This window comes from Pinus tabuliformis, chromosome 4_2 (assembly GCF_031772625.1).
Source record: "Pinus tabuliformis cultivar Carrire ecotype Pingquan chromosome 4_2, CPIR1, whole genome shotgun sequence".
Classification (NCBI taxonomy): domain Eukaryota; kingdom Viridiplantae; phylum Streptophyta; class Pinopsida; order Pinales; family Pinaceae; genus Pinus; species Pinus tabuliformis.
In genome coordinates, this window is record NC_142304.1 from 275421795 (window position 1) to 275437878 (window position 16084).

General features: G+C 38.3%; 1 long non-coding RNA gene and 1 pseudogene across 1 annotated transcript; one reads left to right on the forward strand and one right to left on the reverse strand.

Annotated features, from left to right (window-relative positions):
- Positions 1–12423: 12423 nt before the first annotated feature.
- LOC149169053 (uncharacterized) lies at positions 12424–13661 on the reverse strand (annotated as a pseudogene).
- Positions 13662–14693: 1032 nt separating this feature from the next.
- On the forward strand, positions 14694–15523 carry LOC149169054 (uncharacterized). Its single transcript, XR_016259362.1, has 2 exons — positions 14694–15224; positions 15286–15523. It is a non-coding gene; the product is annotated as an uncharacterized LOC149169054 (long non-coding RNA).
- The last annotated feature ends 561 nt before the right edge of the window (positions 15524–16084 follow it).

A 16084-nucleotide genomic window follows, 5' to 3' on the forward strand; every position in this document is an offset into this window, starting at 1 on the left:
CAATGCAGGCAGAGGAGGTCACTAGATCGATAAACTAGCTACATGGATCTGATGAGAAAGGGTGTAGAGATTAAGCTATCCCCATTCGAGGAAGAAATGCAACAACTAGTATGGGTTGATGCCATGGTAGAGGAGTATGACTCCATTATCAGAAACAATGTTTGGGAAGTGGTCCCAAGACCTGCAGAAAATTCAGTGGTGAGGATACCGAGGTACTCTTCAATCATATCTATTCTAGCACTTTCAATGCGGATGGGATGGAGGATACATTAGATGGATGTGAAAAAAACATTCCTCAAGGGAATGATTGATGAAGAGGTGTACATTAAGCAACTGAAAGAATTGGAGACCTTCAACATAGAGGCGCATGTGTGCAAGCTCAAGTGAGCGTTGCATGGATTGAAACTGTTGATTTGGAGTAGCATCAGATGTGCTCTAGCCACGAAAATTGGTGGAGAGGTTAAAGCACATGAGATCTCCAATACCCAGAAATGGTTTGGGTGGATTATAAATAGTTTAGGAGATATTAAAATAATTAATATTTTTAACAGAGTCCCTAAGTCTAAACTTATGGAAAATAAAATATTAATATGAATTAATATAAAGCTGTGTTAGAAGGGTCCAAAATTCATGGATCAAGCCAGAGTTAATCTTAGCCGTTGATTAGGGACTTAATGTTGGTTGTTGATCTGTCAACAAGAAAAGTATAAGAGGATGCTTGAGGGTCACTTGGAAAATACACTAAGGAAGACCAGTGAGTTTAATTTCTGGAGCGGGGTTAGCTGAGAAATCCGAGCTAGTGGTTTGGTGAGAAGTCAGGAGGCAGCAAGCATGGAACAGAGAGATAGGATTGGCCACTGAGACTAGCACTTAGGTAGGAGAGGCAGATGCAGGGCATTGCAAGCAGACGTAGAGGCAGCAAGAGACTGCGCAGTCACTAGAGGGTCTGCATGGGTGACGCAGAGAGGCCCAGGGCTGACGCAGAGTGTCTGGGAGCCATGCAGAGGTCAGCCAAGCTAACACGGGGACTGGGAGAAGTGTTGGAGAATTTTTTCTCTCTGTGGGTAAGCTAGTTTGGCACCCTGTTGTACTGAATAATTGCTGAATAATAAAATGCTCCCTCGTTGCATCGGTTTTCCCACATTAGGTTTTTCCGGGGACTGTTGTCCAAAATATCTGTGTCAATATGTTGATTCTTGTACATGTGCTTGTTTCTATATTATGGTGTGATATTTGCAACAGAATTTATTTTAATGTTTATTGAAGGAATTTCATAAATAACTTATTGAAGAATAAGTAGGAAAAGTAAATCAGATGTTGCAGTGATAGAATTTTGACATGGTATCAGAGCGAGAAATCAGAGACAGGAAGGGAAAATCAGTTATGGGTCAAGACCACGATGCAGAGGCGTCCACGTTAGGGGACTTGCACATATTTTCAGAATATTTCACAAGACAAAGAGACTTCAATTTCTCTATGTTGGCTTCTAGGCTGGAAGAAGAAGTGGCTTGTATGACTAGTTCTGCATCATCAAAAGTGTGGTATATAGACAGTGGAGCCTTGTGGAATATGACGGGAATTAGGGAATGTTTCTCAGAATATCGAGAAGAGAAGATAACTTTCGGATCACCATGGGGAACAAGGCAAAGTGTACTCCAGTAGGGAAGGGTACTGTATTTTTTCAAACAGAATTGGGAGAACGGTTCCGTGCTACAAATGTGTTGCATGTACCAAGATTGGGGATGAACTTACTTTCCATGTCGCAACTTCAAGGCAAGGGCTATGGCGTCTAATTCATTAAGGAGAAGGTATACGTCAAACACCTGAGCTAGAAAAAGAAAGTGCAGATCAGGATCAAAAGTAACAGGTTGTATAGATTACAACTAGAATCACCAATGGCACTAATAGGCAGTCATGGAGATAAGGACTTGAATGAACTATGGCACAGAAGAATGGGTCATTTGCACCATGGAGCTCTGAGAATTCTCAAGAGCACTATAACAGGAGTTCTGGATCTGAGTACGAAATGAGATGATGTATGCAGAGGATGCGCTCTAGGAAATTATGTTAAGACAACATTTTCTAGGAGCAAACACAGGGCCAAGAGTGTACTAGGATTGATACACTCAGATATCTGTGGAACTATGTCTATCAAAGCTCTCAGTGGTGCTGCGTATTTCCTTACCTTCATTGATGACCACTTAAGGAAAACTTGGATTTATTTTATGAAAACCAAGGACAAGGTTTTTTGTCGATTCAAAGAGTTCAAGGCTTTGGTAGAGAATCTGACTAGGAAGAAAATAAAAGTTTTGTGCTCAAATAATGGTGGAGAGTATGTCGATAAGGAATTCATTGATTTTTGCACTAATCAGGGCATCAAAAGGGAGTGGACAACTCCCTACAATTCGGAGCATAATGGAGTAGTAGAAAGAAAGAATGTGACTATTGTAGAAGCAGCTAGGGCCATGATGTATGATTAGGATATGACGAAATCCATGTGGGAGGAAACATGCAACACAACAGTATATGTTCAGAATAGGACTTGTCATAAGACGTTGGGCAAGATTACTCCAGAGAAATTTTTCATAGGGAAGACACTTGAAGTCAGTCATTTTAGGATATTTGGGAGTTTATCATATTGCCGCATACCAGAGGAAAAGAGAAGTTGGATCAAACTACAAAAAAGGGATATCTGGTGGGATATAGCAAGAACGCTAAGGCATACGAAATCTACCTTCCAGGGAGCAAGAAGGTATTAGTTCAACAAGATGTAAAGTTCATGGAGGACAAGGCTTTCAGAAAATCTCGTGAGATGCCTTCCAAGGAGCAGTCAAAAGAGGAGCCGCTGGTTAAGCTTCTTCGACCAACGGAAGTAAAAAATTCTTCCTCGGGTCAGGAAGATTCTCAAGATGAGGAGGAGGAGCTAACAGAAGCACCTGTTTGCAGAGGAAGAACTAGCAGGGAACTTTGTCAGATTCTGTGAGATGCATAGGACTTCATCGGTGCACCAAGAAACAATAAGAGGGAGGGAAAACAACCAGATAGATATCAAGCATTAGTAGCTCAGGATGGGGAGCCTGCCAGTTTCAAGGAGGTATCTCAACATCAGGTTTGGCTAGATGCAATGGTAGAGGAGTACAACTCCATAATGTTGAACAATGTCTGGGAGGTAGTGCTAAGGCCTCAATACAGATCAGTGGTAGGTTTGAGATGGATCTACAAGATCAAATACACTGCAGACGACAGTGTTGAGAAATACAAGGCCAGGTTTGTGGCTAAGGGGTATGCTCAAAAGGAAGGAATTGACTACGAGGAGACCTTTTCCCCAGTAGCCAAGTAAATGTCTACTAGGACCGTGATATCTCTTGCAACTCAGATGGGATGGGAGATTCATTAGATGGATGCCAAAATGAATTTTTTGAATGGGTTAATAGAAGAAGAGGTATACATTAAACAACCAGAGGGCTCCGAGACACATGAGAAGAAGTCTCATGTATGTAGATTGAAGAGAGCCATATATGGGCTAAAACAGGCACCTAGAGCATGGTATGGTCGAATATATGACTACTTTCAAAAGATGGGATTTGTCAAGAGTGATGCGGATCTAAATCTCTACTATCTGGTTGTAGAGAACGAGCCGCTAATCTTAGTATTGTATGTGGATGATCTCTTTCTGACAAGATCATCTAGGCTCATTGGGGACTGCAAGAAGAATCTAGCCATAGAATTCGATATGAAGGATTTGGGGCGAATGCATTTCTTCCTAGGGTTGGAAGTTTGGCAGCAGGAGGGGGAAATCTTCCTTGGGCAAGGGAGTTATGCTATATAAATCCTGAAAAGATTTGGGATGGATGACTGTAGACCCATGACTACTCCAATGATCACCAACTAGAAGAAGATTGATGCATCAGAAGACAAGGATGTTGATCCCACCCTCTACAGGCAGCTCATAGGGTCCCTAATGTATCTAGTCAATACAAGGCCAAACATTTGCTACGCTATCAACACCGTCAGTTAGTTCATGGTGGAACCGAAGAGGTCACATTGGGCAGAAACCAAACACATTCTTAGGTATTTACAGAGAACATTCGATTTTGGACTCTTGTACAAAAAAGGAAAGGATATCAGTTTGAGTGGATTTACTGATGCAGATTGGGTAGGAAGTTCAGTGGATCAAAAAAGGACCTCTGGGTACTGTTTCAACATTGGATTAGGAATGACCTCTTGGTGCAGTAGGAAACAGAAGTCCGTGGCTTTGAGCTCATCTGAGGCAGAATATATGGCGGCAAGCACAACTTCGTGTGAGGCCATATGGCTTAGAAAACTGCTTGTGAACCTATTCAAAAGGAATATGGAGGTGACCAGGATCATGTGCGATAATTAGAGTTGCATCAAGCTCTTTGAGAATCCAGTGTTTCATGATAGGTCGAAGCATATTGATATCCGGTGTCACTTTGTCAGGGACTGTGTCCAACGAGGAGCTGTACAGTTGAGCTAGACTCCTACAAGAGAACAGGTGGTGGACATCCTCACCAAGGTCCTTGGAAGGACAAAGTTTGACTACTTCAGGGAAAATATGGGGATGGTAAAGAACCTGTTTCAGTAGTAGAAATGGGAGTGATAACAACACGAATGTAGAGGGAGTTGTCGTATAGATGGAACAATGGCAGTAGCAGAGCCATGGGCAGCAATACATGATGCAGAAATGCAGAGGATGTTGGTCAGGGAGGTTTAGCATCCGCACAAGGACCGACGCCAGATGATTAGGGTGATACTCAGTGAGGAGTATTACTAGAGCACAGTCCTCGCTAAGAGGGAGTGTTGATTTGGGGTAGCATTAGATGTGCTCTAGCCACGAAAATTGGTGGAGAGACTAAAGCACATGAGATATCCAATACCTAGAAATGGTTTGGGCAGATTCTAAACAATTTGGGAGATATTAAAATAATTAATATTTTTAATGGAGTCCCTAAGTCTAAACTTAGGGAAAGTAAAATATTAATGTTAATTAATATAAAACTGTGTTAGAAGGGTTCAAAAGTCATGGATCAAGCCAGAGTTAATCTTAGCCATTGATTAGGGACTTAATCTCGGTCGTTGATTTGTCAACGAGAAAAGTATAAGAGGAGGCTTGAGGGTCACTTTGAAAACACACTGAGGGAGACCAACTAGTTCAATTTCCGGAGCAGGGTTAGCTAAGAAATTCGAACTAGTGGTCTCGTGAGCAGTCAAGAGGCAGAAAGTATGGAACAGAGAAACTGGATCAGCCACTGGAGACCAACGTTGAGGTAGGAGAGGCAGACGCAGGGCATTTCAGGCAAACGCAAAGTAGCAGGAGACTGCGCAGTCACTAGAGGGCCTGCTTGGGTGACGCAGAGATTCCCAGGGCTGACACAATCAAGCAGGGGCTAACGTAGAGTGTCTGGGAGCCACGCAGAGGTTAGCCAAGATGATGCTAGGACTAGGAGAAGTGCCAGAGAATTTTCTCTCTATGGGTAAGCTAGTTTGGCACCCTATTGTACTGAAGAATTGCTGAATAATAAAATCCTCCCTTGATGCACCGGTTTTCCCACATTGGGTTTTTCCAGGGACTATTGTCCAAAATATCTGTGTCAATCTGTTGATTCTTGTACATGTGTTTGTTTCTGTATTACTGTGTGATATCTGCAGCAAAATTTATTTTAATGTTTATTGAAGGAATTTCATAAATAACTTATTGAAGAATAAGTAGGAAAAGTAAATCAAATGTTGCAGTGATAGAATTTTCATAGAAACAAGCGCCTCGTGCTTGGTACACCAGGATTGACAACTATTTCACTAGGTTGGGTATCACCAAAAGTGAAGCAGATGCAATTCTTTACCATATTGTGGTTGAATGTAAATTATTGATTATAGTATTATATGTCGATGATTTAATTCTAACAGGTGATGAGAAGCTGGTAAAATCTTGCAAAGAGGATCTTGCAAGAGAATTCGAGATGAAGTACCTGGGGCTTATGCATTATTTCCTTGGTATGGAAGTATGTAAAGGAGATGAGGAATTGTTTGTCTCTCAAGGAAAGTATGCCAACGAGATACTAAATAAGTTCCACATGGAGAGAAAAAACCCATGGAGACTCCTCTAGCAAGGAATTGGAGGAAGGAAGATGCTACTTCAAGTGAAGTAGTGGAGGCACAGGTAGCTTGTGGGTTCACTTATGTATTTGGTGAACACATGACCGAAAATATGTTTTGCAATTAACCAACTTAGTCAAGCAATGGTTAAGCCAACCAAACTTTATTGGAAGGAAACTAAACATGTGTTGAGATACCTCAAAGGCACCACTCAGTTTGGTCTTTGGTACAAACAGAAAGAGGGAGTGAATCTGCAAGGCTTCAGAAATGAAGATTGGGCAGGGAGTCCATATGATAGGAAGAGCACATCAAGGGGGATTTTCAGTATTGGGTCAACAACAATTTCTTGCTACAACAAGAAGTAGAGATCAGTTGCACTCAACTCGATAGAAGCAGAGTACATGACTGCTAGTCAAGCAACTTGCGAGGCTATCTAAATGAGGAATATCCTTTTTGGGATATTTGGTCAGTAGATGGATCCTACAGTGATTTACTATGTCAATTAGAGTTGTATCAAACTCTCTAAGAATCCAGTTTTTCATGATTGGTCCAAGCATATTGACATCCAGTGTCACCATATACGAGATTGTGTGCATAGGCGAATCATGTTTTTAGAGTACATTCCTATAGAGGAACAAGATGCAGACATTCTGAGTAAGGCACCATCAAGAGGAAAATTCGAGTTCCATAGAGGCAGGATTGGGGTATCTGATAATCCCTTTCTTGTTGAGAGGGAGTGTTGAAAATGTAACAATAACATCCTAATTTAATTTTGTCCTTGAATTAAATTAGGAATACAATTGTAATTCCACAGCAAAAGACAACTTGTATGAGTTAACTAAGTTACACTGACTTAGTTGGCTCATTTAATTTGAGTTGAGGACCTAAATTGAGTCATGTAGAGTGTGTACTACATTATAGGAGCCCTGGTTGAGTTTATTTTGAGTTGTAATTAATTAATTCAGTTTAACTGAGTTAAAGTCAGTTAAACTAGTTCTAACTGATGGAGGAACTAGTAGGAGGTTAGACAGTGGGGTGCTGCTTCATGTGTTCAACCAATTAACTGATGATTCACTCATAAATAAATCATGCATGTTAGATCTAAGAGTTACCCAGTTGAGATTGGAGTTCAAGGACAATGTACTATCAATTGTATAATCATCCAAATTGTACAGGTGGTGCATGCAGTTAGAGGAAGGCCTATGAGGATTTCACAATTCATATTGAGGAATTTCCCTAATTAATAGGGGGATAATTCCCAAGGAAACAACGCAAGGAAATAGGGACTTGGAAAAATAGGAATTTGGTTAAGTATTGACCAGAGCTTGTTTAGGAAGCATTGAGATAGATAGAGATAGGGAAGAGGTTGCTCGGGCTTGAGCAAAGCATTGTAATCTTCTCATATTTTCTGACTAATACAATATATAGATAGCAGGGGTTTTTAGCTATGGATTTCGCGAGGAAATCATTGGGTAATGTGTTTGATTGAGTTCTTTCTCTTGTGTGCTTCGTGATTTCGCGAGCATTTAATTGTTTCCACTGATGAGTAGAGTAGATTCAAGTCTATTGTTTTAGTAAATTACAATTAGTAGTTTGAATATACAAGGAATTTCTACATCCATTCCTTCAAGCCAACCATTAAATTAACATTTAGTTTTCAAGTGTTTACAAGGTTTTTCTTTAGCCGACTGTGACTCTCACACTGGTAGTTGATTGTTATATTTATAAGCATGGGTGTGAAATATATGGGTTGTTTAAGAACCCACCCCCTTAAGGGAAAACTATCTTCAGTTATCTATAAACCAAAAAAAACAAAAAATAAAAATTGATTTTTATATTTATAGCTCTTACATACTTTTATACCTTAAACAAAAACATGTAGAGTACCCTCATTTGATATGCAATCTTCCAGGTTGTTTCATTGGTCCAAAGTGCTTCCATTGTAGTTTGACCTGTTATTTTACTCAATTCTAAAGCATGTTTTATCTTTGGTCTAGGATGAATATTGGTTCTAGTTGGAATTCTTCCTTGGATTCCATCTCTATCATAGACCAATCAACCACATGATTAGTATCATGTCCATAGTTTTTAAGCAAAGAAATGTGAAACACATTGTGTGCTTTCACTGTGGATGTTAAGGCCAGTCTGTAAGTCATTGGTACTACTCTTTCCAAAATATGAAATGGTCCACAAAACATGGGTGCTAATTTAGCACAAGACCCCACTTTTAGTGAGCTCTTCCTTGTTATGAGGCAAATATATAAATTCTCTCCCACTTGGAATTCTTTGTGCATTCTCTGTTGGTCTACATAGCTCTTTTGTCTAACTTAGGTTGCCTCTAAAATTTTCCTAATATTAAGCACTTATTGTTGCATTTCTATCAACATGTCATATATCAGAACCACTGTGTCACTAGGTCATTCCAGGTAATGGGAGTGTTGCATTTTTTCCCTATAATGCCTAAAAACAACTCATAATTAGTGACTCTTGGTACCCATTGTTGTATGCAAATTCAACAAATGGAAGGAAATTTTCCCACCTCTTTGGCTGATGTATGACATACATCATCAGCCTGTCCTCAAAAATTGTTTTTACTCTTTCAATCTTGCCATATGTCTAAGCATGATATGTTGTACTAAAAGTTACTTGAGTCCCAAATCCAACAAACAATTCTTGCCAAAATTTTGGTGTGGACTTAACATCCGATCTAACATGATCTTCTTGGGTATGCCATGCAATCTAAATATTTGTTTCATGAAAATATGAGCTATGTCAATGGATTTGTGGGTGGACTTGATAACTATAAAATGAGTTCCTTGCTCATCTTGTCCATGACCACCATAATGATATCATGTTGTTTGGGTGTCTTTGGAAACCCTATAGCGAAGTCCATAAACATGCCTTCTCATTTCCACTCAAGAATTGGACTTGGTTGTAGTAATCCTGCTGGGTGCCTGCGTTCTAATTTGACTTGTTGGCATTACAAGAACTTGGAAATATATTTAGCTATATCTTTCTCATCCCTAGCCAATAATGTATTTTTTATGGATGTTACCATTTTCTGATAACTAGAATGACCTGAATAAGGTGTTTTATGAAACTCATACATTATGAGCTTCTTCAAATTAGTCAAACAAGGCACATACCATCTACCTTTGAACAACAACATACCATCACTAGTGAGCTTGTAATTCTTACACATCATACCCTCTAGTTCCCATTGTAAGCATTCCTTTACATGCTAGAAATGCTCATCGTGAATGAATGCCTCTTTGATCCTTTGTTTAGTGTCTATACAACAAGAGCTCACAGCTTCCAAGTGAGCTACTCATATACTTCTATTGAGTGTGTCTAATACTCTGTTTTCCTTGCCCTTAATATACTTGATCTCGAAATCAAATTCACTGATCAAGGCCAACAATTTTCCTTGTCTAGGATTTAATTTGGGTTTATCAAACAAGTATCTCAGCCCTCCATGATCCAAAATCAACACAAATGTCCTCCCAAGCAAGTAGTGACTCCACATTTTTAATGCATGCATGACAGTTGCTAGCTCCAAGTCATGAGTGACATAGTTCTTCTCGTACTCATTTAGTTTCCTCGACTCATAACATATTACATGTTCTTCTTGCATCAAGACTCCACCTAGTCCTTCCTCACAAATATATGTGCAAACAAGGAAATATTTCTATGGATATGTTATTCTCAAAATAGGTGCATGTGTGAGCAATTTCTTTGGCTGCACAAAACTAGTTGTGCTCTGATGTCCACTGAAACTTGACCCATTTGTTTTGTAAAGCTATGTTGTGTGTCCATTTTTTGAAAAATCTTGAATGGATCACTAATAATAACTGGATAATCCCATGATAGATATAACATCTATGATATTTCAGGGAGTAGGCCATTAAATTATGGCCTTGATATTTTTAAGATCCATAACCACTCCTTTTGAGATGATGTGTCCCAAATATTGTATTTGTGATTGGAAGAAATCACATTTGCTGAGTTTGGCATACAACTTGTGTTCCATCAACAACCGCAACATTTCCTTCAAGTATTCTTCATGTTCTTGTCTAGTTTTTGAGTAACTAGGATATCGTCCACAAAAAAACACTAGTTGAGAACATTGTTCATCAGGCACATATATGTGGCCAGGGAATTTGTGATCCCAAATGACACCACTATAAACTCATAGGTCCCATATCTCATCTTGAATGTTATTGTCTAGATATCTTCATATTTAGTTCTAAATTGATGATACCCAGATCTTAGATTTATTTTGGGAAATATTGTGGTCCTTCTCAGTTGATCATGTTGTATCTATTTATTGAAGGCAATTTATTGGTTGGAAACTATGCTAAGAAACCAACTCAGCCACTTTAGGTCCAAGCTAGCCCTTAAACCAGAGGGTCTCCCTCAATGTTACGGGGCTTTAATGTTCTTCACTATCACTAAATAATAGCCTATGAAGCACAATGACTAGATATAGGAGTTGTTATATAGGAGGTTGATGATGAGTCACAAATCCCTGGTTAACAAATAAGGGCTTCTCTTGCAGAGGCTTGATCAAAGTGTCAATGCTCAACTATGACAAAATAACATAGCTTGAAAGATGTGGATGGGAATTCTAAAAATGATATTAGTTAATCAATATATTCACACTAAATATTCAATTATCTAATAAGAGCATAAGCGTATAGAAAAATTCCTATAGTGAAACATCAATACATTTAAGAATTGTATAGAAGCAACAATCTATTGATGTAAAGGGATCAGTAGTGACACTGTCACCCTAATCTACTAAATAAAAAATATAACTTTGCAGTGAGATGTCAGGAAAGTTGATACTCAACCCAACCTTTCACCGATATCTATACAACCTCATAGACATGCATAAAACAACTATGAAATCATAATTAGCACTCACATATACTCAAGTTCCGTCATTAAACTAAAGCTAGAAACTTTTAATTAAAATTCTGAAGTAACAAGTTTTACAAAAACATATCATAGTTTCTAAGCGCAAAAGCGAACCCTTTTACATTCCAAATCAAAGAAAATATAGAATAATATCTTCCTCAAGCAGTTACAAGCTTTGAGGAATAAAATCCTAATCAATAAACTAAAAATAAATAAAATATCGAATTTGTCGCGGGAAATCTGGAAATGGTAGAAAGTTTTTGTAGAAATTCCCAGGGATAAACTCAAACTTGATTCGGTAACAACATATCTTCAACAAATGTACTCAACTTTATGAAACCACTGTACTCTGCCATGCCTTGTAAAAATATCCACTGTTACTGGCCCGACTGGCCCGGCCTCTTATATGATTCTTTACTTTCATATCCAGGCAACATTAAATGATTAAAACAAGTATGAGCACTGGGTAACCTGTTAGAATGTGAATCATTCTTAGAGATGACAAATCTGAAGTTTGCAAGCCCCTTAATTGGACAAAGAAAGGAAACTTTCTTTTGTTCTCCTCATTAGTGAATGAACTACTCCCAGGAAAAAAAGCACAGATGACATCAATATTACTTTTATAACCATCTTCACATGCTATATGTTTCTCCCGCACTTCGAATCACAGACGAGACTGCTGAAAATCAAATGTTCCAGTTCAACTGGCTGGAATAGTTTCAATACTCAACCTTTGCATAATTTTGAAATTCCCTTTTGAATGCATCAAATGATGATGTTATTAAAGTCTTAAGAAAATATTTAGTACACTGGTCAACATATTATTTTCAGTTTTTCCTGGTAATAGCAAAATAACTTCCATTCTCCTTAAGCTCAATGTTGATGAATTCCCCAAATATCTTGCACTGATACTTGGAAGCTTCTACTAAAGACTTTATTTATATAAACTCCAAACTATACCTCGATATTATCATCAAATTGCAAGAATTGTTTTGAGCCCTTCACAAGACTTGGGTTTACCTCAACAAGATCGTCCATTGTCGGCACTTTCTCTTAAAGTTTCTTATACAGAACCGTAGAGAAATGCAACTTCAAAATATGATCATTGAATAATTCCAACAAATGTAAATTCCACAAAGCATCCCATGGAGGAGAGTTGAACCAAATAACCATGTACCCTCAAGAATTGTAGATGCTCCTCCAAATATTTTGCTTCAATGCCAAGACCCTGAAAAGCCCTTCTCAATGCCTGATAGGTTTTCTAGAGGATGATTTCTTCACTTTCAGGAGGAAGAAACTATGGTGATTGAAGTTTCCAAAATGAACCAGGCTTCCAAAAGAAATCAAATGTAATTTAGGTTGAGTTCTCAGGATAATAAAGCCTTCAATTCATAAGCAATTACAATTGTTTCCAAGACTGCATTGTACCCAACAGATCAATTGGACCTGAGAGAGAAGGTGCATCCTGGTTATTGAGCCAAAAATTTTGCAGCCCAGACCCATTGAAAGACAAGGGAATGGGTTCTGTGATAAATTGATCAGAACTTCAGCAAAATTGTCTTTGAGCTCTTCTAATTCATTCTGAAACAATGACAGAAGTATGGGGATGGCCCCAACCTCTGTTAATGCTAGTGTGTCACCACAATCATAACTCAATTGTGCAACAACGCAAGATTCCTTCTCTCTAACATCATCATTCTCATTCTTCAACAGTCTCAGAAGTAGAGGGATTGCACCTGAAGCTCTGACAATAGAGATAGAATGTTTGTAGCTAGAGAGATCCCATACAACATCCGTAGCTACAGCTATAGGTTCTCTTCTGCAACTGAGCAACGGGCCTAAGATAATCAACACGGGCCAATATTATTCCAAGAGCATTCCCGACAACAAGCTTTGCATCCAAATCATTTTATGTTAGCATCTCAGTCAACACAGGAATAGCACCTATATTCACAAGCATCCTTCTGACCCTTCTGGTGACTCCTAGTTGTCCAATTGCTTGAGTTGACCTGACTCTAGATGCAATTTTGCCTAATCTAGCTGACTGGATAAATATGGGGATTCCAACCAAACTAGGTATTTCTCGTCGAACGTCCTTCAACTGTGTTAATGAAGTCAATATTTCTGCAGCGATTTTGTTTACATAATCAGGGGATGAAGCTATAAGATTCATTATTACTTGTGCTCCACTCCTAGCCATAATCACTTGATTACTCTGTGTACATACGACAAGCTCTCTCAAAGCCTTGACCACCACCCTCTGCATTCTCCCTTCATATTTTAGCAAGAGTCTTACAAGGATGGGAATGGTTCTAGAATCTCCAATACTAGAACCCAAATTATTCCCCTGTTTGTTCTAAAATGTCCTCTGGAGCAAATTTTGCTATTCTCCCAAGCATAATTGTGGCTCTAATTTGCACAAATTCCATACCAGCATTCAACAATTTTACAAAGATATTAACTCCCTGTTCCCAAGCCCATTGCTCGGTGCAATCTTTATGATGTAAAATAACAGATAAAATCATTGAGACCACCCCGATATCAACTTCAGGCGACTCATCTTGATCCATTGTTCCAAGCTCTGCGTTCAGTAAGTCTCCCATAATGATTCCCAAGGGTTTTTCCATTGCCAGCCAAGAAATATGAAATTCCAACCTGGTTATTCTGGTATGGTGTGTTTCTAGCCCGGAGATTTCTTCCGGTTGTTGAGTCATTTCAGCCTATCAAAAATTCAAATTTATGTTCCAATTGATGTAATCCCGATGAATTTCATCGACTCCAGTCCACCGAACACGACATGGATGAAGGATTGCATCTATTACGACAGAGAAATCTCATGCTTCCTGTAACCAATTTCCATTGCAAATTATCTGATCTGGTGATTTGAATGCGTGCTTTGTCATACACTCCCTGCGTGGGAAGAAACCTTGGAAAGCATAAACTGATTGCGGAGGGGGTGTAAGGTGGTATGCGGTTTTGAACTGGGGGGTTTCGCTCCAATGAAACGCTGTCGTGTAGCCACAGTATGTTTGGAAAAACAACCCATAGCAGACCCTCTCCCTCCGTTAAAGCTCGAAAGCGGGGGTTCCTCAATCAAACTGTAAACATTGATTTCATCGGTAGACACCTGAAGGATTAACTGTTGTCGATTTGATTGATAAATGACTACACAGAAGCTTGGTTTCTCCTTTTATGTGTGTTTCGTCGTGGGGAATTATCCCACATCGACTGGGTGAAAGAATGTTTATACACATCATACCTTTTTTAAGTTCATCCATGACCCGTGTGTACTATTACCCTCCTTTTAACGCTTAATATAATTCTATAATAAGTTGAAAGGATGTAAATTATTTAATATATAAATTTTTTATAATCAAGTTGAAAAGATGTAAATTATTTATAATAATAAAAATTAAAAAGGTTAATTTATAGTAAAGGTGAATGGATATAAATTATTTTTAGTAACAAAAATTAAAAAGGCGAAAGGATATTTGAGGATAAAAATAAGAAATAATATTTAATTAATAATTTCAAAATATTAATAAAGTTATTATAATAAAAAATGATAAAAAATAAAAAAATAATATTTAATTAATAATTTCAAAATATTAATAAAGTTATTATAATAATAAATGATAAAAATATTGATGGAGGAGAGAGTTGAGGGAGCGAGGACGCTGAACCCTAGCCACTTTTGTCTTTGATTCGTGCCTTTTTTTGTTTCATGGACGGGTCTCCGGACACTTCTGCTTGCTGCTATTGAGGCTGAGTAGCAGAGATACTTTGTGTCAGCTTGAGGGAGTGGGGGAGCGGCGGTTGCCTTGGCTGCCTCTTCCCCTTCCCCTGGTTCATGCCTTTCTTTCTTGACCAGGTTTCCAGAGCTTTCGTTCGCAGTGGTCATTGTATTTTTGCAGGAGTATTACGTGTTTGCCTGTGTGGTTTGGTGTCGGGGTTTGTTGTTCGTGGTCTAGATGGTGCGACCTCATTGTCGTCGCCGTCATGGGCGCTATCCTGGTGATGCACTACTGATTTTATTTTGAGGTTGTAGAGGGTTTGGGGTTTATGCCCTGCTTCCTGCTGCAGGACTGTTCCTGGGCTATTTGTTTCGGGTCACTGGGCAGCTTGTGCCCCGATTATACTCTGGCTTTTGGTAGTTTTGCCTTGGCGGAGCGTATGTCTCTGAGACACAGGTTTTTGCCAGTTTTTGTTTTCCCTCTTTAGGGTTTTAAGCTCTTGTTCTATATGTCTCAGGTTTTTGCCAGTTTTTGTTTTCCCTCTTTAGGGTTTTAATCTCTTGTTCTATACATGATATGCTAGGGTCTTCAACCCGTTTATTGTATTGATTCGAAACCCATTTTTAGGGCTTTTGATGGGTACTCCTTTCGGAGTTTTACACTGTAAGTGGCTTATGTCCACTATTCTACATATGCTATTAGCATCTGCAACATGTAATTTTCTGATATTTTCAATGAAAATGATGATTTTTCCATGTGTAAAAAATGATAAAAATATTAATAAAATCATTATAAAAAAGTGTGAGAATATTTGATAATCAAAATATTAATAAAATATTTATAATGATAAAAAGATATTTGAGGATCAAAATAATAAACAACATTTGATTAATAATTTCAAAATATTAATAAAATTATTATAAAAAGGTGAAAGGATATTTGAGGGTTATGAGAGAAATAGGAGAAAGACGAAAAATATTTATAAAATTGTTATATAAATAAGAATTATTATAATGATAAAAATTAAAAGGTGAAATGATATTTAAGGATCATGGTAGAAATAGGAGAACAACAAATTGTGATACAAGAATAAAATATTTATGAGAAAAATGACGAGAAAGAGCCACACAGCCAATTTTTTTTAATTGGGTCACAAGAATATGTTACAACATATCAAATAAATCATACATTTTGGGTAGCAAGTATTTATCTTTTGCCATGGATTTATTTAATTGTTGGTAGTCAATGCATAACCACAACACGCCATCCTTTTTCTTCACAAACAACGTTGGGGCTCCCCATGGTGACATGATGGA